General features: G+C 37.6%; 1 pseudogene; it reads right to left on the bottom strand.

Annotated features, from left to right (window-relative positions):
- Positions 1-7,675: 7,675 nt before the first annotated feature.
- LOC138166580 (H/ACA ribonucleoprotein complex subunit DKC1-like) overlaps positions 7,676-26,650 on the bottom strand; it is a 31,219-nt pseudogene continuing 12,244 nt past the window's right edge.

The raw sequence follows: 26,650 nt of genomic DNA, 5'->3' as shown, positions 1-26,650 counted from the left end.
ACTTTGTTTCATCAGTGCTTAATGTTTAATAAATATTTATTCAGTGATTGATTAATTAAAAGGCAGCTGGGTAGTACAAAGGAGAGAGACCTGGACCTGGAAAGACCTGAGTTCAAATTCTGACTCAGATATTGGGCAACTTGCTTGACCTTTGTTAGTCTCAGCCTCTCATCTGTAAAAAGGGGCTAACATTGTTAGCACCTGCTTTCCAGGATTTTTGCAAAAATAAAATAGGTAATATTTATAAAGTACTACCTTGCAGACTTGGGAAATCTTAAAGTACTAGCAATTAAGAAATGACTTATTTGAAGACTCACATGCAATCACTTAAAAAAATATACTATGATATGGACATGCTTGTTTTATTCTATATATTAAAATTAAAAAATAATTCATGTGGGAGGTAACATTTCCTTTGGGGCTACATTTTTCTCTTGGCATTGATCCATATTTATCATGATAAAAGTGCAGATCATACTTTGTGTAGATTTCATGAATTCATGCTCATTTCAAGCTTAGTAATTTTCTCTGATACATCCTGCCCCCTGATGTTCTGCAGAGACAGTCATTCGGCCAAGCAACCCTAAAGAGACATTTGGTGCAAAATCGTTTTCCATCTCAGGGTTAGAATGCCTAGTTCCCTATAAAAATCAGCCCAAGTGACATTTCCTGATCACCTCACCTCCTGCCCCAGTTCTTAGTGTTCCTTCCACCAGCCTCCAACTCTCCAATTACTTTTGGGGGGGGTATATATCCTCTAAATACTTCTTTATGAACATGTATCTCCCTCCTCCAGTAAAGCATAAACACATGACAGATTATCTCCCTTTTGTATTTATATTCTCAGACTCTGGCACTTAGTAGGTGTAATGGGAATGCAAATTTGGAAGATCTTCCCTGCCCCTAGGCTAAAGTGCACCTGAAGCCTGGGGTGGGAGGCTTGTTTTTCAGTAGACACTTTTTGATTGGCCAGTGGGTCAATAAGGTTGTTACATTCTCTGAGCCAGGAGAAGGCTATATAAGCCCTGATGTGTAGCTTTGTTTTGGGGGCTCACTTTGAGAAGTGTTCTGTGATTTGATCTGTATTCTGGGAAGCCGTTGTCCAGGGCCCCCCCGGCTTTGAAAAACCCAGATGTGAAAAACCCAGATGTTGATTTGGTATGGATGTAATGGTTGGACAGTTTGGAAATCTGTCTACTTGATCTGTTTCTGTCTTGATAATTCTGTCTGTGTACTTTGAACTTCGGGATGCTGACCTTTTTCCCCTGAACAAGGTAAACGATATATGTCTGGCTGATTAAAGTAAGCTTGTTAACCCATTTTGAGTTGCTTTCCTTTATCAAAGCAGATCCAAGAACCTGTATGGGCAGCAAACCCTGAGGACGCTTGGGGTGCTTGCTGCTACAGTAGGTAATTTCCATGTAATAATGACAATTATGATAATAATGACAATTTATATAATAATAATATAATCATGATAATATAACAACATCATGCATTGTTTTGCAAAGCATTTTGCATCTGTATTGCCTCATTTGCTCCTCACAAAATCCCTGTAAGGTAGATACAATTATCAACCCTATTTTAGAGATGAGGAAATCAAGGTTAATTAATCAAACAGTTCATTAATGTCAGAGGCAGGATTTGACCTCAGAACTTTTTGACTCCATTTCCAGCCCTGTATTGCCATGCCATTAACTGCTTTGCAGGTGCTCATTGTTACATTTACGACATCTTTAACTGGGGGAAGGGGATCAATATTTTCTTATACCATTTCATACGGAAAAACTGAAGACAGAGATGAATATTTAACTGTAGTTTCATTATAGTATCATAAATTGGGAGCTAGAAGGAATCTTACCATTTAATGGTCCTGAATGACCATAAATCCTTGCTTTCCAAAGATTGTATTAGACCAATATTCCAATGAAAAGAGAAAGTCAGGCAGCCCTGTAGATTTTAACATCTTCATCTGGGATCTTTAATCACACATCTTTTTCCATCAGTGATTGTCAGGTGCAGCTGAAACTAGTCCGGGAAGTTCAGCTTCAATTCAGTGCATTCAAGGTATTCCTTTTTAAAAAAATGTAAAGTCACTATTCATTTCCAAACTTATAAATAAATAAGCAAATAAATAGATAAATGAACAAATAAACAACAGATAAATAAATAAACTCATCTGCTCCAAGTTTCATGGAGAAAAGCAACAAAGCTTTCTCTTTAATATAAATCAATTCTTTTCTCAGAGTAGCATCTCACCTTCTTAATTATGTTTTATTTAGACTAATATTAGAAGGTGTTCACCTACACTGATATCCAGCATAGATTTTTTTTCCTGAAAATAGGTTCAGAAAGAAAGTCAGAGTCAGAAGGCTCCTCCAAGCCCACTAACAAAATTCCTCCGCAGTACAATCACAGATCTAAGACTAGGAGAGACTTTGGGGGCCAGCTGAATTTCCTCATTGTTTAGATGCAAAAAGTAGGTTCAATGGAGGTTAAATGACTTATTCACAGTTATACAGGTAGTAAATATTAAAAAAAAATTAAACTATATGTCACAGGATTATAATACCCAATTCTGGTTTCTTCCCCTAAAAAAGAGATCTGAGAAGGCATTCCCCTGTTTTTTTCAAGGGGAAGTCACTATGTAATGTCAAAATTGGCTTACATTTTGTTTTATTTTGCTGAAATTTTTTTTTAATTTTTAAAATTTCATAAGGAAAAGCTCCTTGGATAGGAAACAAGGAAGGGATGTATTGGGGAAAATAGATAATGTCAACAAAAAAAATCAATATTTTTTCAGAAAAGAAAAATAAAACATCAGGGATAACAAATGAAAAGCCTGGATACATTGACAACCCTGATATTTAAAAAGCACAAGGTTGAGGGTATCCATTGCTTAAGCTATGTGCATGACTTTTGGAAAGATTAGAATGCAGAGGCACAAAAAGAGTGTGGACTGCCTGTAGGATGGGAGTGTGTGTGTGTGTATACATACATACATATATATGTATATATACATACATATGTATATATACATATACACACATATACATATACTGATGAAATCACAGATCCACCAAAGGAACAAATAACCAAAGCAAATAATAATAATGAGGACAATAAGAACAATGACAGAAATGGAGGAGGAGGAAGAGGAGGAGGAGGAGGAAAAAACAGCAAAGCCAAATATAATGAATGCCCAAGTCAATTCTTTATCCCAGAATTTTTTTTTTTTTGCTTAACCAAGCATTAGATTTATTAGGGGGTTCACCACTAATTCTTATCTGCTGAAACAAACCCACAGCCCACAGCAACAACAATAGAAAAAGAGAGAAAATGAAACCTAACTAGCGTGTACAAATGATAACTTTATGATGTTTCCCCATAAAGCTTAAATTAGATGTGATAAGGCTTGCATAATGGTAAGACAGAAAAGAGGCACCACTATGTGGCACTCTTTCCCAAGAAGAGAAATAGGCAAGTCTGTTTCAGTACAGTATATTTAGTACCCACTATTTACATTTGCTTTCCCTAATGTACCAGTTCCTTTTATGGGAACCTACTGAATGTTTTCTCCTGGACAAAAATAATTAATTCCAAGTTTGGAACACAATTTTCTTCTCTGTTCCATCTCAAGATAGCCCATCAACTTTTCAAAGAGTTGTCTTTTTTTTAGAGAAAGAAAACAAGCAATGGAGGAAATTATTTTATATATTATTACATTATAATATAAAATATATGCACATACACACATATATACATATTTATATATACATATAGATAAAAATATACATGTACACATATACCTATACACACACCCCTATCTCATGTAGGTATGCCAGATTTAGCTGGGGAGGAAGTGAGAATTCTCTTATACCTTTTCATATGGCAAGACCTAATACCAACAGACTTCTAAAATTGAGGTTTCATAGATCTGGAGCTAGGAGGGGATTTGGAGGTCATCTAGTTCAATCTCTCTCTTCTCTTATTTTAAATGCTAAGAAAATGAAGCCCAGAGTCTTTAAGTGATGTGCCCAAGATCACAAGGGTAACAAATTACAAGGAGAACTTGAACCCAGGTCCTTTTGCACCATAGCCAAAGTTCTTTATATGCATTATTCCATTTCTTGGCTATCATTCATTGAATCATTTAAATACTTATCTTTAGAGTATAAACTCCTTGACAGCAGGGCACACACACATATGTATGCACATAGGTATATACAACATACATATATGCATATGCACATGTGTGTATATTTATGTATATGTGTGTAGATGTATTGTATGGATGTAAATAGATTGTATATATTGTATATATCATATGCATGTGTGTATATTGTATATGTAACTATGTATATTTTTTATATTGTGCACATTATGTTGTCTACATGTAGTGTATATTGTGTATATGTCTGTACATTGTGTATATGTGTGTGTGTGTGTGCGCGTATGTGTATACAACAATATAGCACATGGTAGGGGCTTACTGAATGGAATCTTCTAAAATGTTTCTTTTCATGTGAACTATTGATAGCATTCTTGTTATTATTTTCACTCTTCTCTTTTAATTGTAACTCATTATGGTTTTATGACACTTCCCCCAGTTGCTTATTCAGGAAGCTTTGCATCTGATTGGTATTCAAGGAACGGGGGTCCAGCTAGGCATGAATCCAGGTCTGTCAAACTAGATCCATTTCTATCAGACGTCATCATAAGCTAATAAGAGAAAGACATAGGCAGTCAGATTATCAGAGGCTCAGACAAGATAGGATCCAATATAAAACATATTCTATGCATTGAAAATAAATTTGGAGTAAAATTGCTTTTTAAATATCACAAAAAAAGATCTGTTTCCACAGTTTTCTGCTTCTATCTCTTTTGCCTCACTGTTACTTAGAAACTGATTCAGCCATTTCCTTTTAAAAGCTCTCCTGTATCTATCATGCCTAGATTCATCCTATACACAAATGGCCTGCTGCTTTCTCCTTTTCTAAGTCTTAACTTGCTGTATTTTCTCCTCTGATCTCCCTCCCAGACTCAGTCTTGAGTCCTCGAGTCTAAGACAGAATCAGGGCTGGTAGAATTAAAGTCAGAAAATAACAGTCTTGGGGCAGCCAGGTGGCACAGTGAGTAAGAGCACCGGCCCCGGCGTCAGGAGACCCGGGATTGGTTCTGGCCTCAGATACTTGGCACCCACAAAAAATAACTTTTACTTAACCCCAACTGCTTAAAAAAAAAGAAAATAATAGTCTTTCTGAGAGCTGTTGTCCCTGTTTTCTTTCTACTTTCCTCATGTATAGCAAAGGAGGAAGTAGGAATTCAGTTTAAGGGAAGGCAGACAAGTTAACAGGTCTTTATTAAGCATCTCTAAGATAACAGGCATTGTTCTAGTCTCCAGGGAAACAAGGAAAGACAAAAGACAGTCCCAGTTCCCAAGGAGCTCATCCTCTAGGGAGAAGGCTGGAATGCAACGAGAAGGAACTAAGTTTAAAGATGACTGGGAAATGTTTCTTTTCTTTTTGAGAGGGGACTGCAAGGCAATTGGGGTTGTGACTTGCCCAAGGTTACTCAGCTAATTGATGTCAAGTATCTGAGGTCGCATTTGAACTCAGGTCCTCCTGATTCCAGAGCCAGTACTCTATTCACTGTGCCATCTAGCTGCCCCTGGGAAATGCATCTTGAAGAAGATGGGACAGCTGAGAGCTAACAGGAAGCAGAGATGAGGAGGGAGAGAGTTCCGGTCATAGGAGACATCTAGTAAAAATGCCCAGAAACAAAATTGAGATCCTGTCTCTAATAATAAAGTGAACAGTCAAACCAGGTAGGCTCTATTATAGGGCAAGAAAATAGAGAAAATGCAGCTGCTGGTGAGATGTAATGTTGCAGGAGTGGCAGGATCCTAAGACACTAAGAGGGAGTCAGGTATGATCATGACCATATATTTATCTATCATAGTTCAAAATCTCTGGGTTTCATGGGGCAAACATAGTAAATCTGGTTCTATTGTTATTTTCTTCCCTCCTCCCCCCACCCCACTCTTCAAATGCTCTATTTCAGTAAGAAATCATTCTTTGGAACATTCCCTCATGAGACAGTTGGCTTAGACTCTGGGGCAACTTGCCTTTTTCACAGTTCTTCCATAGTTTCTAGCCCTATTGTGGCTGGCACCCAAGGCTTTCTCTTTCCAGATTTCTTAGGGTTTTACATTTTCCAGCTGTCAAGGATCGTGATGGCAGGAGAAATAACAGAGGAGTGGGAAGACAGAAGATCAGAATCTTATTCTGAAGGGGTTTTAAAACATCTTTAATTGTTTCAATTGAAAAACAAACAACCAAAAGATCAAGGCACTGTCTTCAAATAACTACCTTGGCTGTCTGTGACTCTTACAGATGACATGTCATATAACTAAAATGGTAAAAACATTAATGAAACCCTTTCAGGGGAGGGAGATACTATACACACACACACACACACACACACACACATATCACCTATTTGATCACATACATTTTTATAAGTCTATTATTTACTAGGTTCTATTCTAGGTACTGGGGATAAAAAAAAATCCAAATGTCCCAGCCATTAAGGGGCTTATATACAACAGGAGGAAGGACCCTGCATTCTACTTAAGCATATACATCACCTCTGAAACCAACTTTGTGATCTTCCCCTATAATACTCTTGGATTTGTCAGTTAGTAAACAATCAATTATTAAATATCAGTTGTATGCAAGGAACTGTGTTAAACACTGAGGATACAAAGAGATGGCAAAAGACAGTCCTTGTTCTCAAGGAATATACATCCCTGCTTACAATCCGATGGAGGAGGTTAGAGTCAGAATTAATTATTAATTAAATATCCAAAAGGACATTTAATGTACATTTTAGAATGGGCAATCAGAATTCATTCACCAAAGAAAGGAGATATAAACTTAGTTCAAGTGGTCTCTCTTATAAGAAAACTTTCTTGATCCTTAATCCACTTCATTCAATGAGAAATTACTGTATATAAATTTTGTACTTAATATACATATATAATATACATACACACTACTCTTCCCTCCCCCATCAACACCATTCTATCCTTCCCAATAGAATGTAAGGCCATGGAGGTGTAAAGCCAAGTATGAGCATCTTTCCAGAGGACAGGCTGCTAAAAATAGCTCTAAGGTTCTGATCACTTAGTATAGTGAACTCTTTATTTATTCAGCAATAAACTAAAGCGAAACATTTACAGAAACCAAAGTACAGCATTCACAATGTTATAACATAACTTATCACTAAAGTGGTCACATAGTTTTCACCAAGGTGGCCACATAGATAAGCAAGTCCTTAACTCACTCATTCTTAAGAAGCAAGTCTCCTTAAGGGATACAAAGTATGAAGGTCAAAGTTCTCCACCCCTAGGTCACATTGTCTTAATCTCTCAGTCAAAAAGTCTTCTTTCTTCTTGATTGGAGATTAGTTTCCAATCATCCATAACTCAATCATCCTTAAGAGGTACTAGGTACAGATTACAAAGTTCTCCCACCCCTAGCCCACAGTAAATCATGATCTTCTCAGGATTAAGTACCCAAGGAGAAGTCTTTTCATCTTGACTTGAGTCTGACTCCCAAATTCTATGGTTTCTCTTCCATGGGTCCAGCTCCTGCCTGAATCTATCCAATTATCACCTGGATTCATAGGTAGCTCTCAGCTCCTCGTCTAGTTCCATACTGAAGCTCACAGTGTCCAATCCTCCTAAGTCCTTCACAGATTCTGTTTCAGGGAAGACAAAGTTTAACAGAGAACAAACCAGTACCATCATCAATTCACTTTCTGCCTGTGAAATCAACACAGATCCACAAACAAAGTCTGAGAACTCAACAAAAATCATCAGTATAGTTCCAGGACCTCCAAAACCCACCTCCAGGACTTCTGTAAACACACAATAAGAAAATCCTCTTTCAGGGCTTCTAGTAAGGTCCCAGGGCTTCTGTACAAAGTACCACAAACAAACATCAACACAGACAGAAGAGACAAACAGATTGCTAGGATACCACAAGTTTTCTCCTTCTCATCTCTGCCACAAGTATTCCCTTCTCAGTTTTGCTCTCTCCCAGCTCGTGCTCAGCTTTTAATCTGGTCATTAGCTCCTTCCTGTTTCATCCACCTCTTAAGTCCTTCCTCTTCCTGTCTTTGGCAGATCCCTCCCACTGTGGGTTTCACAAGTTCTGTTTCTTAACAGAGACTTGATATGATCATGGGCAAAGTTCATTTGAAACAAGGTGCTAAGTACTTGTTTGATTGCCATTATAAGAGGGTAGGCATTGCTTCTCCAGAACATACTACATGCAATAAGCACCTACTATGGTCTGACACATAGTAGGTGCTTAAAAAATGTGGGGAAGGAAGAAGGAAAGAAGGAACAAAGAAACAAAGGAGGGAAGGAGGGAGGGAGGGAGGGAAAGAAGGAAGGAAAGAAAATAAGGAAGAAAGTTAAGACTCACTGAAAAAGCACCCGGTTTCAATGGAATAAACTGGTCTTGTAAATTTAAGACATGAGATCAAATCTCACTTTAGATACTGCCTTGTGCTGATAGGACCAAGTGACCTTGGGCCTCCTTGAATTCATTTTGTCATCTGTAAAGTGAAGATGTTGAAGACTCTTCCAGCTCTGGAATGTGAATCACAGATTTAGAACTGGAAGGGGATTCAGAGACCATTTAGTCCAATCCTTAGGAAACTACGGTCCACACAAGTGAAGTGACTTGAAGTCACCCAGTTGATGTGGGTGGTTAGAGAGGCCATTGCTATTTTGAACCTAAATCCTCTGAATCCAGAGTCACTTCTCATTTTACTGTGCTGAACTTATGCTGAGGTTTATGTTCCATCGAACCAAACTATTCAGGGGTCATCATTTCAACAACCTTAGTAATAACAACTTATATGTTCATTATGGCTAGATTCAAGTTTACTGACATGATATTAGTTGAGCTTCATAAAAATGCTCTGAGGAAGGTATAAGTATTGTTATTGTTCCCATTTTGCTGATGAGAAATTAGGTTCCAGAATAGTCAAATGATCGTTCCATGGTCAAGCCATTGTTTAGAAATGGAAGGTCCCTTAAACCTCTAACTCACTCATTTTATGTATTAGGTCACAAGAGGTGAAGAGACTTGCCCAAGGTCACACTGCCAAAATTGGAATTTTAACTCTATATTTCATTCAATATTCAGCACTTCATCCATTGTAGTAAGGCAGAGCTTGAACAAAGGTCTAATGTCCCTACCATTATACTATTCATTCATTAATGGTTGGTTCCATCCATCCATCCATCCATCCATTCATCCACCTGTAGACCTACAACGATCTAGCATAATCCCTACTTTTTTGGATATTTAAGGATAGTAGAGGAATAAGATCCAAACACAGATGATTGTATTAGTCTAGTTAGTAACACAGGGCACTTAGGTGGCACAGTGGTTAAACTGCCAAGCCTGGAGTCAGGCAGACCTGAGTTCAAATTCAGCCTCAGACACTTACTAACTGTGTGACCGTGGGCAAATCACTTAACCCTATTCCCCTCCATTGGATCTTCTGTAAAATGAGCCGGAAAAGGAAATGACAAACAACTCTAGTATCTTTGTCAAGAAAATCTCCCCGCCAAAAGGAGTCAGACATTATTAAAATGGCTTAATAAGAGGTTCAGAGTCAAGGGAGGTCAATGATGGTGACAAGAAGTGGGGGATCTTCTATCTTGCTTGGAAAAGAACATAACTAGATACAATCATTGGGACACCATGTCATAATCCTCCCTTATGTGGTTCTACTGAATGAGGAAATTGACGATCACTGGAGGTTTCATGGAAACCGTTCTGGCATTCTTGGATCCATCTGGGTTTAGATCTGGAAGGAGGAAAGTTCTGGAGTGATGAGGAGTGGTGAGAGGTGACAGGCAGAGCATTTGTCTTCTCACTATACCCTGGAGAGACTCAGTTACCACCCTCTGGGTGGCATGAGGAGAAGGAAAGTCAGTGCAGTGAGTTTCATAACCATGCAAATTACCCATAATTTTCCTTAATAACACTCAGCCTGAATACTGAGTATTGAAATATCATCAATTCAAAAATACACTGTGATTTGACTTCCATGACTTATATTGTTCTGAATAATCTATTTAATGCATAGGTGGAATTCAGACATACCCTGAAATTAAATAATAGTGAGAAAAAGTATTTCTTTCCCTGGGGAACAAAGAAGGGTCTTTCAGGATGAGGTTTACTATTTTTAGTTGGTGACTTATTTTTTTATGTTTAAAAAGTTTTAGAGACATAGTTCCTGGGCAATTTGATCATTTAAATAATAAAGCCAATGTGTTTATTAATAAAGGTGTAGTCATTTGATTGTCTCTTAGACCAAAGACCCCTCATGGCAGTAGGCTGTAATGCGAATGTAAATTTTAAAGATCTTCCCTGCCCCTAGGCTGAAGTGCACCAGAAGCCTGGGGAGGGAGGCTTGTTTTTCAGTAGATACTTTTTGATTGGCCAGTGGGTCAATAAGGTTGTTACATTCTCTGAGCCAGGAGAAGGCTATATAAGCCCTGATGTATAGCTTTGTTTTGGGATTCACTTTGAGAAGTGTTCTGTGATTTGATCTGAATTCTGGGAAGCCGTTGTTGAGAGTCCCCCGGCTTTGAAAAACCCAGAATGTGGAAACCCAGATGTTGACTGGGTATGGATGTAATGGTTGGACAGTTTGGAAATCTGTCTACTTGATATTTCTGTCTTGATAATTATGCCTGTATACTTTGAGGTTCAGGGTGCTGACCTTTTCTCCTGAACAAGGTAAACGATATATGTCTGACTGATTAAAGTAAGCTTCTTAACCCATTTTGAGTTGCTTTCCTTTAACAAAGCAGATCCAAGAACCTGTGGTAGCAGCAAACCCTGAGGACGCGCTTGGGGTGCTTGCCGCTACATAGGCTCACAGTTAATATGCTTTTGAAATAGCAGGTGTCCCTGAGAATGGTAATAAACTTTGATTGGTTAACAATTAATGAGAGAATGAGATTATAATTGGAGGTGGGCTACATTATAATGAGAGTCTTGAGGTATGTGACTTGGATTGCCCAAATCTTGGTTAAAGAAACTTATAAATTTCCATATCACCTGTCTGAAAAAGAGAGAATCCACATTTTCCCAGATCTGTCTGAATAAACACAATAAATAGGAATCTATTAAACTTTTGTTTACTATGGTTGATTAGATCTTTAGTCTAGGTATGCCTTTGAGAGAGACTTCCCTCACATTTTCCACAGTTGATTTCTGAATAAGGAGGTAGAAAAGAGGAAAATCTTTGGTTCTGATTCAATAATTAGTTATTAATACAAGAGAGAAATATCTATTTCTCTCAGTTTCATGAATTTCCATTAAGTTGCACCTTATTTTGACTAAATTTAATAATGAGTTAATTTGCTATGATTTCATAGAAGCGGCATCATATATTGTATAAGACACTGAAACTGGAGTTGAGAAAACCTAGATTTGAATTCTGGCTCTGTGACCCTGGGCAAGTCACTTAATTTCTCTCAGACTCAGTTTTCCCTGCTTCTGTAAAATGATAGGGCTGGGTTTGATAGCTGCTGAGGTCCATTCCACCTCTAGACCTCTAGGTCTTTTGAACACCTTTCATTGATGCATATTGTAACCTATCTATAATTTAGTCCTAGAGAGATGCTTCAGAGAGGTTAAATAATCTTGCCTACTGTGTAGAAGACAACCAAAATAAACAGACTAAACTGCCAAGAAAATTGGTTGTCCCAAATGTTGCCTACAGTGGGTACAATTATTGAAAAAAGTAACATGAGCTTTAATGATAGGCATCTTCCCAAACATTTAGAAGTTTGGGCTGATGGACTGGAATGACAATTTCTGGAGAGACCACCTGATGTAATAAATAGAAAGAACACCAAGTTGGGATTTTAGAGTTATGAGTTCAAGTCTTCCATTCCTAGAACCTTGAACTGAACACTTCAATTCAGTTTCCTCATTGGTAAATGAGGGATTGTGGCAACTCAGCTGCCTAGTTCCCAGGTGTGCAGTGAGGAAAATATTTTGCAAACTGTAAAGTGCTCAATAAGTGGAAACTGTTGTGATTATGACAGTGAGGGTGTGCAGATGGCATTGCAACTTTCTTATGTATGCACGTTAACCCAGACGATGTGTCTGCATCTGTTCTATGTAGGGCTGATACATGTGGCTAAGAGATAAGCATTTCAGAAGAACACATGGGATTTGTTGGTGTGCTTTGAAATCAATCCAGCCAACGCGTGCTGGGGTTGATGATCACAGGGTAATTGAATTAGAAGCACAAGGGACCAGAGGGGCAGCAAGACCCTCATGTTAGAGATAGAGACAATAAAGCTCAGAGAAATTGAATTGTTTGCCCAGACTTAGAAGAAGCACCCATCTCTTCCCTCACTGACCAGGCTCATGACTCAAATACACCTCAGATGTTTACTAACTATAGGACACTGAGCACATTACTCAACTTCTGTCTGCTCAGTTTCTTCACATGTAAAATAAGGATGATAACAGCATCTACCTCCCACGGGGATCATGAAAATCAAATGAGATACTATTTATAAATTTTTTGTAAACCTTTAGACCAGGGTTGGGCAACTTGCGACCTCAGGACCACATGTGGCCCTCTAGGTCTTCAAGTGTGGCCCTCTGATTGAATACAAACTTTATAGAACAAGTCCTCTTAATATGAGAATTTGTTTTGTAAAAATTGGACTCAGTCAAAAGACTGGACCCAAGGACCTAGAAGGCCACATGTGGCCTCAAGGCTACAGGTTCCCAACTCCTACTTTAGGCAATATATAGATACTATTATTTGTTCTTCTTGTTGCTGTTAATTTGTTTCAATCATATCTTGATTCTTCAGGACCCCTTTTGGGGTTTTCTTGACAAAGATACTGGCGTGGTTTTCTCTTTCCTTTTCCAGCTCATTTTATAGATGAGAAAACTGAGGAAAACGGGGTTAAGTGACTTCCCCAGGGTCACACAGCTAGTAGGTATATGACGCCAGATTTTAACTCAGCTCTTCCTGACTTCAGACCTGATGTCCTATCTGCTGTACCACTTCTCTGCCTGGAAATGCTATAATTAATAATAATAATAATAATAATAATAATAATAATAATAGTAGTAGTAGTAGTAATGGTAATAGTAGTATTGTCTAACGGTTTTCCCAAACCTTGCCTATTACTATTTTGTGACTCATAAACAGTGGTAGCTGTGTGTTTCTCTTTAAGACTGAATGATGGATAGTGTTTTTTTTTTTTAAATTCTAATTTCAAAAGTTTTTTTTATTTAAAAATTTTAAAATCTTTTTAAAGTTTACTGATTTGGGTGGATGAGGTCTAGATTAATATAATAGTTGTTAACATATTACTAAGTTAACAAAATATAGCACATTTTTGGCATCTATATGCCTAAAATAAATGGCATATATATATATGCTTAATTATTAATATATATATATATAAGCATCCATAAAGATTCATATAATAAACTAGTAAGATCTATTCATAGGGACAATATGGAGTCATAGGAGGTGGAACCCTCCAGTGCCTCCTGAGGGCCTATCAAATAAAACCCCACCTCTTGAGATTGGCGTTTGTAGCAGCAAGCACCCCAGGGTCCCCACGGTGGCTGCCAACACAGGTTCTTGGATCTGCTTTGATAAAGGAAAGCAACTCAAAATGGGTTAACAAGCTTACTTTAATCAGTCAAATATGTATCATTTACCTAGTTCAGGAGAAAAAGGTCAGCACCCTGAACTTCAGAATATACAGACAGAATTATCAAGACAGAGAAACAGATCAAGTAGACAGTTTCCAAACTGTCCAACCATTATATCCATACCAAATCAACATCTGGGTTTTTCAAAGCCAGGGGGCTCTCAACAACGGCTTCCCAAAGTCTCATCTGATCAAATCACAGAACCCTTCTCAAAGTGAGCCCCAAAGCAAAGCCTCAAATAAGGGTTTATAGAGCCTTCTCCTGGCTCAGAGAATGTAACAATCTTCTGGACCCACTGGCCAATCAAAAAGTATCTACTGAAAAACAAGCCTCCCACCCCAGGCTCCAGGTGCATTTTAGCCTAGGGGCAGGCAAGATCTTTAAATTTGCATTTCCATTACAGCATTCAATGTCCTTTAGAGTCTGGTACTACCCTATCTTGACATCATTACCCCATGATACTCCCCTCCTTGTACATTCTTTTCCATTCCAAATGGATTATTTGTTGTTTTCTACATGTGGAATGAACTTTCACCCAGGAATACTCCTTGAAAGAGCCCTTAGTAATATGAATGGTTGGAACAAGCAATTGCTTTGCACAGCAGTTAAATACAGGTGATAGTAAAATGAGTAACAGAAAATTTAGGAGCTTAGTTTGGTCAAATATGGAAGATCAAGGGCCTCTCTGAGGAAGTTGTCCAGTCTGACAGCACTGAGTGACTAATGCAGGTACACAAAATGCAAGTTGGACTCTCTGAAAGAAAAAAAAAGGGGGGGAAAGCTTTCTTTGAAGAAAGTATGACAGAGAACTGCTCAATCTTCATTATTCCTAATTATCTGGTTGAACATCTTATACTTATGATACATCATGTGCATGATAGCACACATGATAGTGCTAGAAGGAAATGCTAGGGATCATAGAGGTCTGGAGAAGGTGAAAAAAGGTCATGGGGACTGAGACAGGTGTTTTTTTTAATTAAATCACTGCTACCTTTTAATAGTAGAAACTTGAGAATCAACAGGGAAGATCCGAGAAGTGACCAGTTGCTTAAGATGGTGTATAAAAATGAGACTATGGTATATTGAAAAAACAAAAGGACTCTTGGTCAGGGATAAAATACATCTATTGAAGTCCAGGAAAAAAAATTATATCTATACATGCATAGATAGAGATGTATATATGTGTGTAATATGTAATATAATTAATATAATAGATTAATATATAATATATATTAATATATCAATTAATATCAAATAATGTATATTAAATATAATTAATTATTGATACATATATAATACAAACAGACACACATACATAAAGGAAGAAAAAATATATATACTAAAATACAGACATGAATTTCATTATGCTTCATTTTTTAAAATAAAATTGTTTATTAAAAAAAAAAAACTAAAATCTGATCAAGTAGGCTTTGACCTGAAAATTATGGGAGGAGGGCAAAGACATTTAATCAATAAACAATCTACCTATCAAAAAAAATTTATTAAGCACCTGAGATATGCTTAAGATTGTAATAAGCACCAAGCACCATTCACATATCTGCCATTCCACAGATGATAATAGATATGACACGAAGAGAAAAATATCAGTGAAGAAGCCCATTATAGTAATTCAAAATAGATAATTTTTAAAAAGCACTATAAAAATTTGGGCCTTAGATATCCATAAACAAGCCCACAGAGGGAAATAAAAAGTCAAATTGATATGTTAATGACAGGAAAAGAATTTGACAAGAAACTATCAGTAGGATGTGATTCAATGCTAGAATCTAGAGATAGGATATGTTATTCAAAAAAAGATTAATTCAAAGGGATAGAGTAGCATTGTAAAGATGGAAGGGAGATACCTCATATGATGAAATCCATGACCATAAAGGGGCTGGGGAGAACATGGGTGAGTATCAGTTTGTTTATTTGGGGTCTTAAAAATCTCTAGAGCATTTAAACAAATTGTTCTTGAGAGACAGGGAAAGAAGGAGGAGAGAGGGAGGGAGAGAGAGAGAGATGAGAGAGAGATGAACCCCTTTGGCAGAATCTGGTGAAGACTATGGACTTCTCAGAATTATAATTTTAAGTCCAAAAAATAAAATGTATGAGAATACAAAAGAAAACAATTTTTAAAAATGTATTCAAATAATTATTAAATAAAATAATTTTAAAATAAATTAAAACATTTTAAAGCATTTAAAAATAAAAACATACATGTATGTGTCTGTGTATACATACACACACACACATATATATATATACACACATAAACACACACATAATCTCACAAGTTCATTTGCTGGATTAAGAATCCCTGCTTTAAACTGAAAAGGAACTGAGAAAGAAACATTCCCTAAATATAATCTGCACAGTTGCATATTGTGACAAGGAGCTGCAGTGTAGGAAGAATAGTGGAGACACCCAGAAACTCATGGGAGACGAAATCCAAGGAAGTAGCAGCAATAAAAGCTATGGTTTCACATGTTGCTACACATAGACACACAGTACAGGTGACAAGCAGAATTCCTAAGAGAAGGAGGCAAATTTGAATTCAAAGACTAGGCCTCCTTATCTCAGCCAGGCTAGAAATGCAGTGCCCATACCTACTCAACCCCACTAGCGATTGGCCCAGGATCTTTGATCTAGATTAGTTCACTACAGTTCAGAACGCCTGAGTTCAAGTGATCTACCAGCCTCAGCCTCCCTGGTAGCAGGAACTGCAGGAGAATGCAAAAAAAAACCTAGGAAATTCATAGCTCTCACTGAGATTTGGCAGAGTGTGACCCATGACTAGAAGGATACACATTATATAGAAAAAGATAAAAAAAAAGTAGTGGTGGGGTGGAGGAATGGAAATATATAAATTTTAAGAATACCCATTTAAGGAAAACTAGTCACTAGAAGGACAAAACATAGTAGAGAGCATTTGGGTGTAGGTTAACAGAAGCAAAAATAGGAGTAATTCCATTCTCAGAGTATGCTACGTTCCTCCTGTACAGAAAGAAGAAATAGATGATGAGCTTGCAAAGTCAGTCATAAGCCTCATGTGCAGGCTCATTTCAAAGAATTTGGAGATGATGGGTAGGATCTTAATGATTTTGATTAAAATTCTACAGTAGAGGGGCAGCTAAGTGGTACAGTGGATAGAGCACTGGTCTTGGAGTCAGGAGGACCTGAGTTCAAATCTGGCCTCAGATACTAACTGTGTGACCCTGAGCAAATCACTTAATCCTGACTGCCTCAAAAAATATGGTGGAATTTGGCCTAGGAGGGATTGGAAGCCCTTGAGAAATGAAATTCTAAAGATGCGAACAGAAGCAATTCTGATAAAGAAGAAAATGGGAAACTGTCTAAAGGTAGATATTTGAATTCACAAGAGACTCATTGACATATACCTTGAGATAACATGTACAGAAGATAGAAACAAGGACCAATAATGGAAAGTAATAACAATTAGAAAAGCACCATGCACGTTATCTCATTTGATATAATACAAATGTGTGTCTAAGCCTTGTGATAACAGTATGTCATTCTAAAATTTGGAATCAACTGAGACTTGAGGGGGAAAAAAAACTAATGAGAATCAACAAAAGAGGTGGTTGATTTTTTTTCAACCTTTATGGCACAGAAGAGAGAGTGCTGACATGAGCCAAAATACCTGGATTCATGTCCTGCCCCTGACACATACTGATAATGTGTCACGACTTTCCATAAGCCTATAATATCTTTGTGTTGACATGAGTTTGACAAATGCCTTCTTGTGATTTTGCCCTTGCATTGCCCCATCACCACTCAATCTTTTGCTATTTTAAAAATTAATTTGTTGAATAGTCATAGAGGAGAGAGGAGTTGTACTGCTTCTTCCTCCCTCACCATCTTTGTTGGTTTCCAGTCCTTAGATTAGGGAAAAGCAGAATGTCAAAGAGAAGAGTTTACTAAGAGGGGCTAAGGGAGACAGTGATAACAGATGATGAAGATGACTGGACAGCTCTACCAGTTGGTTTTTCTGTGCTTTGCCAAAGACAATAATATCTCACCTGGAAAAGATACAACAACAACAATATTAAAAGACTAGTCAGGAATGCAAATCTGAGGTCAGAGGGATGCAGCAAGACACAAGCACTGCTTCTGGTATTATCAGTGTTCTTTCTGAATATCAGTTTCTCCATATGTAAAACTGGAACAGGGATGCCTAAATCACATATCTGATAGCCTAGAGTGCACATCAGCCAAAAAAAAAAACAAAAACCCAACCCAAAATAAATGCTTTTGTAAACCTTAAAGCAGCATACAAATTGCTTTTTAGTTTATTTTATGAAATAGAACAGAGCATAGAAACTGTTATATGGTTAGCAAGAACTATGCATCTGCAGCCAGGGTGGAAAGAAGACATTCTTTGTGACTGCAGCTAACAAATGCAGTACTTTAAATGATCCCAGCCTTGCTGTGGGCTGTTGGGAATGAGCGTGCTAGCTAGCAGCAGCTGGGAATGAGATCACCCTTTTGGAGCCCAGGTGTCATGAGGGACACACGTTAGAAGCATTGTCTATGTAAGGCCAGTGAGATTAGATGTGACCAGGATTTACAATGAGTCATGATGGCAGGCCACGAGCAGTGAGATCAGGATTTCTGTGTTTCTACTGTGTAGTACAGAGGTGTTGAGGGACTGCAGTGAATGAAGGGGTTTTGGTTCCTTCCAGATTGGAAATGCTCAGACATGCACAGAGCTATAGACAGTGGTTGCTCCTGTTAAAAGTTGTTTCTTCCAAAAAAAAAAAAATGGATGTAATTATTACACATGAAAACTAAGGGCAGGTGATACAGGGCATGTCACAGCTTTTAAAATTAGACCTATGGGGAGATTTTAATCACTGTCCAGAGCATTATCTCTATCCATGATGTTATTTATGGCAGATAGATGCTACCACAGTGGATAGAATATATCTATACACATATATATGTACACATATATGTACACACATGCATATATTTATATGTACTATATAGTCTAACACATTCTAAATGTTGCCATGAAGTAACCACATTCTAAATATTTATATCCATATATTTCAGTTATTTTTAAAGATTTATGATTAAAGTAGTCTCTCCTTTGATATATAAGAACTCACTCAGTTGCTACAATCAATTCACCATGGTTATCCCTTCCACATTGTGACTTTCACCATCATGGTTTCAATATATAACAGCTCACCATAAAAAATTAAATGGGAATTTTGGGAAGTTTTGTGGAAGCCATAGATGACACATGAAGGCCAGCAGACTACACAGAGTCTATGACCAAATACTTAACCCAAATTTTATGATAAAGTACTGTAAAAACTCCATAAAAGGAAAAGAAAAATTCAGGCTTCTTCTCTGGTATGAAGGGAGGGTCAAAAATTTTTATGTGGATTTTCCAGATTGCCTCTAACCCTGGAATGTGGAAAGAATAACTGTACTGCATTTACCTTCTAGTATATGACCCTGGGCAGGTCACTTAACCTTGCTTGCCTCAGTTTCCTCACCTGTAAAATGAGCTGGAGAAGAAAATGACAAACCACTCCAGTATCTTTGCCAAGAAAACCCTAAATTGGGTCATGAAGAGTCAGGCACAACTGAACAACAACACAATGTGTCAGGTAGTGTTCTAGGCACTGGGTATACAGATAAAAAAATGAGAAACACTTTGCCCTCATGGATCTTATGGCTTACCAAGATATTGAAATTGAATCTTCATACAGAACAATGCAATCAACATACCAATTATTTTGTGTACTTGACACTAAACAGTGAATTTGTCTGATGTTTTTTCATGGAGTAGGCTGGTGTTTTGACTTTCTATGGATGTAGTTTCCATTTTTATTGTTTTTGTTCTCATTTTTCATAAACCTTGAGAAAGAATATGAGAGAAGGAATGTGGATATTATATGAAGAAAAAGAAAGGCAATCTTTGGAAGATGTTTTTACAACATTTGTGCTAATGCATAAATTTTTCACTTGTCTTATCCATGTGAGCTAATAATGGCAACAGCAACATAATTTTTAGAGCATGTGAGAAACATGTCAAAAATCTCTAGAAATACTTTTGGAATAAGCAGACTTCACATCACTAAGCAATAGAGAAGACTGAAAGTAGATTTGTGCCATTAGAATTTTAAAGTGCAACCAAAAGTGATTTAGCTCCAGATAAAGATATGGAAAGGGCTAATATCTAAGAAAGAAATTGAAAGGACCTCTATGGATATTACCCACATGATCTCAGCCAATATATTCATAAAGATGTATTGAACCAATGGCTGTCATGTGGATTTCTTTGTGGAATTGGAAGAGTTTAGAATAGCAATCCACCAGTGCTTTTGCACCAGTAATCAAAGAAAGCTTATTTTTTAAAGATGCTGGACTAATGATCAATGCAGATAATGCAAAGAAGTGGTAGAAACTGCAGCAAATCACTGCAGGATGCCAATAATTTCACACCCTACAGAATATTTAGAAAGATCAAGGACAAGAATTATACATCAGGAACTCTCAATCTTTCATGGTCCAACAGATGAAAAATTCCAACACTACAAATGCAAACTCTAAATATCCTGGACAAGTCAATAAATACACTGCTTTGAAACTAGGGCATTATTACAGACTGAACTGCTGCCCATCATCACCTGCACATAATACCAATTCATAAAACCTTAAGGACAATATTTTTTATAGATGTAACTGTATCTCCAAGCAACATGAAACAAAAAAGCTTTCAAAATATACAGACCTAGCAGAGGAGATCAAAATTACATGGAAGCAGGATGAAATATGCATTTTCTTGCTGTACTTTCTGTTAATTGAGTTGTAACAAGAATGCTTCCAGTAATATTACAGAATATAAGCTTCTCTATCAAGGCTGTCATTCGATTGCAAAAAGCAAATATTTTATCCATTAGTGCAATAGTCCATGGAATATTAAATATACTGAATAATAACAGAATAGAAATTTGTTCCAGGAGCATTTCTTTCTCAACTCCATTGGAAAAAAAAAATGGTAACAACGATTACAACAATAGCAGCTTTCATTTGTGTCATAGATTATAGCACTTCCATACCTTAGTAGGTGGCCCCATGATTCAATTATCTAGTGGTGATGAACCTCTCCAAACTCAGACTGTTCCTTGAATTATACAGGAATAGCTTGTGACCAAACCTATAGTAGAAAAATTTCTAGTTTTGTTAGATGTGTTAACATATGTGTGTTTTGTTGGCATAGTGTTGGAACACGAAGGGTCACCTCCATACCAAAATGATATCTTGTAGAAGTACATTTGTAGAGGATTAATATGCTCACACACAAGCAAATATACACACAAGCACACACATACATACACAAACACAATTCTAGCCTTCAAATTGACACCTGAGTGATTAGTGAGCATAAAACTCCTACTCCCCTAATAAATGACACCAGATCACTGAGAATAAACATACCCAAGTTAGCTGGGAAGCTACTTAACAATGGAATTATCTAAAATGCATATGCTATTTTATGAAATAGAAAGTTTATAGGAATAATAAATAAAGAAAAATAAAAAGGAAAAGGAAGAAAAATGAAAGAAAGAGAAAGAAGAGAAGGAAGGAAGTGAGGGAGCTAACAAGGAAGGAAGGAAAGAAGGAGGAAGGGAGGAATGAAGGAAAAAAGAAAGAAGAAAATAAAGGGAAGAAAAAAGAGAAAAAAGAAAAAAGGAAGCAAGAAAATAAAGAAAGAGAATGATGGGAAGAAAATGAAAGAAAGGGAAAAAAAAGGACAAAGTAGGAAATGAAAGGAAGAAAGAAAGAAGCCTTCAGAGGAGCAAACATGGACTTTGACTTACTCAGTTTTCCATTTCAATTATCAGTGCATGCTATGGGAAACAGCCTGGCCATTTATGCCTCCCTAGCACCAGAGTTGAAGTTTCTTTCCTTTCCAACCCCTATTAATAAACAGTTCACTTTATAACCTCAGTTTAGTACAGCTAAACATAAAAAACCAATACAAGCACTGAAAAACAATTTGCATTTTATACACCTGGGGATGGTTTTAAGGATTTTTTTTTTTTTGCAAAAGTACTCTGCACATTTAAATGCATTTAAGAAATATTTAGGGAAAGATTCAATTCTTATTTTTATGATTCAAGAACATTTACCTATTCCCCCCATCTGAATGTTTAAAACACTAAGCATTACTGAGTAGAAGGGAAATTGGCACCAAAATTATCTTTCTATGAGAGAAGGATCAGTTTTGGTGAGGGGTAGAAATCTCACTGCATTCGTTGTTTGCCCTAGACTTTTTAGGTAAAAGACATATTATGTAATTCTCTATGCTTCAGTGGTAACTGAGCTTTATCATTTCAGTGAATGTTCCAGCTCCCTTTGATATGCCTTTATTTTGACTTTCTAACATCCCTGTTATTTAGATCACCTACTCTAGGAATAACCAATGCTCACATCTTCCATCAGAACTCTCATTTCCATCCCTCCTGAATGCATCCCATTCTCTTTCTGTTTGTCTTGTATTATTGTAGCAAATAAATCAATTATGCAAGTGAGGCACAGTGGAAAATAGTACCTCCCTTCTCTGGATGTTGCCACCATGACTCACTTGTTTTCTCCTTCCATCCCTTTTGTTTCATTGAGGAATTCTTCACAGAACTTCTGTTTTGACAAAGACACCAGAGTGGCCATCCTCCATTCTCCAGACTTTGCTATCATATTCCCTCAATGAGTATCACTTTCTTCCCTGTCAGTTTCTTTTTTATATATTGTCTTCTTCTGTAAGAAGGTAAGCTTCTTGAGGACAGGGACTATCTTTTTTTTTTACTTGCATTTGCCTCTAGTGCACTTTTAAAATTCCTAAAATGTAATGAATAAATAATTAAATGAATGAATAAATGCCAATTCACTGACTATTGACTTTATTATTATTACCATTAATTTTTTTAAAACAGAGGATCTGGATTTAAATTTTGCATTTGTCCTTTATTTTGTCCTGTGTGACCTTGGGTAAGTCACTTATTAACACCTTTAGGTCTCAATTTCCTCATCTGTAAAATGAAGAGGTTTGGATAGTTTTGCTGTTCAGTCATTTCAGTCACATCTGAATTCTTTGTTTTGTTATGCTTTTTTTTGTTTTGTTCTGTTTATTTGTTTAGCAAAGAGGGTGGAGTGGTTTGCCATTTCCTTCTCCAGTGAATTAAATCAAACAGAGGTTAAGTGATTTGTCCAGGGTCATACAACTAGTGTCTTAAGGCTCAATTTGAAATCAGATGTTCCTGACCTTAGGCCTCACACTCTATCCACTGAGTCACTGAGCTGACTCTTAGAAAAGCAGGGTTAAATGACATGCCCAGGGTCACACATCTAGTATCTGAGAATGGATTTGAACTCAGCTCTTCCTGACTCTATACCCAGCCCTGTATATACTGAGTGATATAGCTACCCCCATGTATATTGCACATATTAAACATACATGTATGCATATATGTACACATACATGTGACATATACATAGATGACCATGTATTCCTATTGTATCTGACCAAAGAGAAAATTTGTTTGCCTTAATAATACATGTGTGTAATAGGGCTTTTACTTTTCTTGTTTTTTCAGTTAAGAGATAAAGGAGGAGTTGTGAGGGAAAAAGTGCCAAGATCTCTGAAAATAAAATAAAGTTTAATTAGGAAATTTTTTAAAATCATCAAGGAAAAAATCAAAATAAAAAGAGGGGATTCTCTTAAAGCAACTAGATCACCCTAAAACAAAATGAACAGCTGTTTGTTGCCCTGGTATGTATACCATTTTAAACATCTCAGAGGAAGGCTGCAAACACATGCAGTAGGGTCTCTCTTTGTGAAGGCTTTGTGGAAGAGCCAGGGCAAGGACCATGCTGGATGAGAAGGTGCATTGATTTCTATGGATGGAGTCAGAACCTGCATAGATGACCTGCCCCAGAGTCAGGGGGACCAGAGTTCAAATCTGACCCCAGGCACTTGATACTTCCTACCTGTGTGACCCTGGTTGAGGCACTTAATCCTGATTGCCTTGAGGATCCCACCCCCCTCCACCAGCACCAAATAAAAGAAAAAAAGAAAGAACAAGAAAGTAATATGCAATGTATGACCATGAGCAGTAGTGGAAATGGAACAATGATTGTGTATGAGAAATACGAAACATCAGATGAGATGTTAGTCCCCTTCATGATCACTGCAGCTCAGTGGCACACAGAGAGCTGGGAAAGAACTGAATTCAAATCCAACTTCAGACACTTACTAGCTATGTAACCCTGGACAAGCCTCTTAACCTCTGTTTGTCTCAGTTTCCTCAACTGGAGATAACAATATCTCCTATCTCCTAAGACTGTTTGATGACAAATTGGGATAGTATTCATGAATTTCTTTGTAAACCTTAAGATGCTATATAAATGTTACCTATTATCTTGATGATAATGCTTCTGCTTTATTGTTAAATCTCAGCAAAAAAATGAGGTATCCAGTTAAGTATTAACTCCATGGCTGAGGCAACATGGTGTTGTAGAAAGAATATACACTCTGATTAAATCCTATTTCAGATACTTACTATGTAACCTTGGGCAAGCTCTATAGAACTCAGTTTTCTCATCCATAAGATGGTTGAACTAGATGATATCTAAGGTCCTTTACAGTAGATCCATGATTCTGTGAAAACTTATCCTTCCCTTCTCAATTTCAATGAACTTTTTGATTTATTTTCAATTGTTGAAGTCTACCTGTCCCACCATTCCCCACCCCCCTCCCCCAAACTCCCTATTGCACACCTGGCTACAGTGAAGTCCTCGTGCAGTCCCAGATTTCTCATGACAAATAATGCCTTTGTTACCATCTGTAGAAGTGTGCATCCTCTCTCCTTCCCAAACCACTGGCTCTTGATGGCCACTGCATATCCCTCTATGGCTTTTAGCTGGGAGGGAATTTAGCTTTACGTCCCACATATTGCAGATGAAGAAGATGAATGAGTGTCAGTGATCACCTATAATAAACAGTGGTGCTGATTTGTAGACCCCAGTCCTTTTTTTTATTCCAAACTCATTGCTTTTAAAACAGAATGAAAAACTATTCTTATTTGGTCTATTGCTTATTCATGCTTCCCAGTGACAATCTGGTTCTCTCTTCTGCCTTTATTTATTTCTCACTCTATCATGAACACCCTCTCCATATTGGTCATTCTAGATGTTTCTTTCCCTAAAATCTTTTCCTCCTTCCTATTATACCCTCATCCTCATTACTGCTCAGTTGATGATGTTGCAACCTACTATAACATTTGTAGTAATAATTAAAAGTTGGAGCAATACAATGGTCTCTCTGGTTCACGAGGTTTCTCCTCCCTCTTGGGGCAGCTAGGTGGTACAATGGATAGATGACTGGATCCAGGAACAGGAAGATCTCAGTTCAAATCTCAGCCTGCTATTTGTGTGGTTCTAGACAAGGTACTTAAACTTGATCAGCCTCAGTTTCCTCAGCTATAAAATGGAAACAATAATAGCATAATATATATAATGGGTGGAGTCAAGATGGTGGAATAGAAGCAGGACCTCCCCACTGCTCCAGCTTCCACCTTCCCCAATCCATATAAAAAGGGGACTCTGAACACACTATGGAGCTGGAGAACACACAAAATGAAACAGAGAAGCTAACCTCTTGCTGAGGACAGCCCAGCAGGCTGGCAGGAAATAGCCAGCACAGTGCTCTGGGAGCCAAGCCCAGTCTCACACCGATGCTTTAGCCCCAGGGCGGGCCTGACCAGGACCAACAAGAGGGACTCCAGATCAGCAGCAGCTATGTCCATTTCCAGATTTATCAACACATAGATGCAAAGGACAAAGTGAGAGGTCAGTACAGTCTGGACTTTGGGACCCAGTAAGTGGGAGTGCATGGCTTTTGCCCCCAGGGTGAGAAGCCACTGAGAGGCCTGCACAGCCAGCCACTACCACGTGGCAGCTTCAGCTCCTGGCCTGCAGAGTGTAGGGGGACCAAGCACCAGTCTGAAAGGTAATTGCTCTTGCTTTGACCTGCTTGGATCTGGATTGAAATCTAGGGTCGAGGTCCTGGGGTGTGTGTCCAGCTTGCCAGAGCGTGTGGAGACCTCAGAGAGGGCACCCATCTAATACCTCCAGCAGCTGAGAAAACCGCATCGATTGGGACAAAAGCTCCCCTGTCTGGTGGCAGAGTCCTACTGCGGCAAAAAGCCCAGGGGTCAAGTGACTGAAGGGCAACATGACCAGACAAAGGAAACAAAGCAGACAGATTCCGACATTACACTCCTATTTTGGGGACAAAAAGGAGCAAAGCATGGAACAGGAGGAAGACAGTGAAGTCAGCACTCCTGCACCAAAAGCTTCAAAGGAAAATATGAGCTGGCCATAGAGGACCTTAAGAAGCAGAAAAGAGAAGTGGAGGAAAAATTGGGAAGAGAAATGAGAAAAATGCAAGAAAATTATGAAATGAGAGTCAACAGCCTGACTGAGGAAAATCACGGATTAAAAAATAGACTAACTCAAATGGCAAAAGAGGCTCAAAAAGGCAATGAGGAGAAGAATGCCGTAAAAAGCCAAATTTGCAAGATGGAAAAAAAAATCTCAAAAGCTCAATGAGGAGAATCATTGCTTCAGAATTAGATTGGAGCAAATGGAAGCTAATGACTTTATGAGAAATCAAGATGCTGTTAAACAGATCCAAAGAAATGAAAGAATAGAAGGAAATGTGAAATATCTCATGGAAAAAACCACTGACCTGGAAAATAGATCCAGGAGAGATAATTTAAAAATTATTGGAATACCTGAAAGCCATGGTCAAA

The sequence above is a fragment of the Petaurus breviceps genome, unplaced genomic scaffold (genome assembly GCF_028583685.1).
Source record: "Petaurus breviceps papuanus isolate PSGF00001 unplaced genomic scaffold, PetGlider_PUasm1.0 225, whole genome shotgun sequence".
Classification (NCBI taxonomy): domain Eukaryota; kingdom Metazoa; phylum Chordata; class Mammalia; order Diprotodontia; family Petauridae; genus Petaurus; species Petaurus breviceps.
This window is presented reverse-complemented; position numbering and strand designations above follow the sequence as displayed.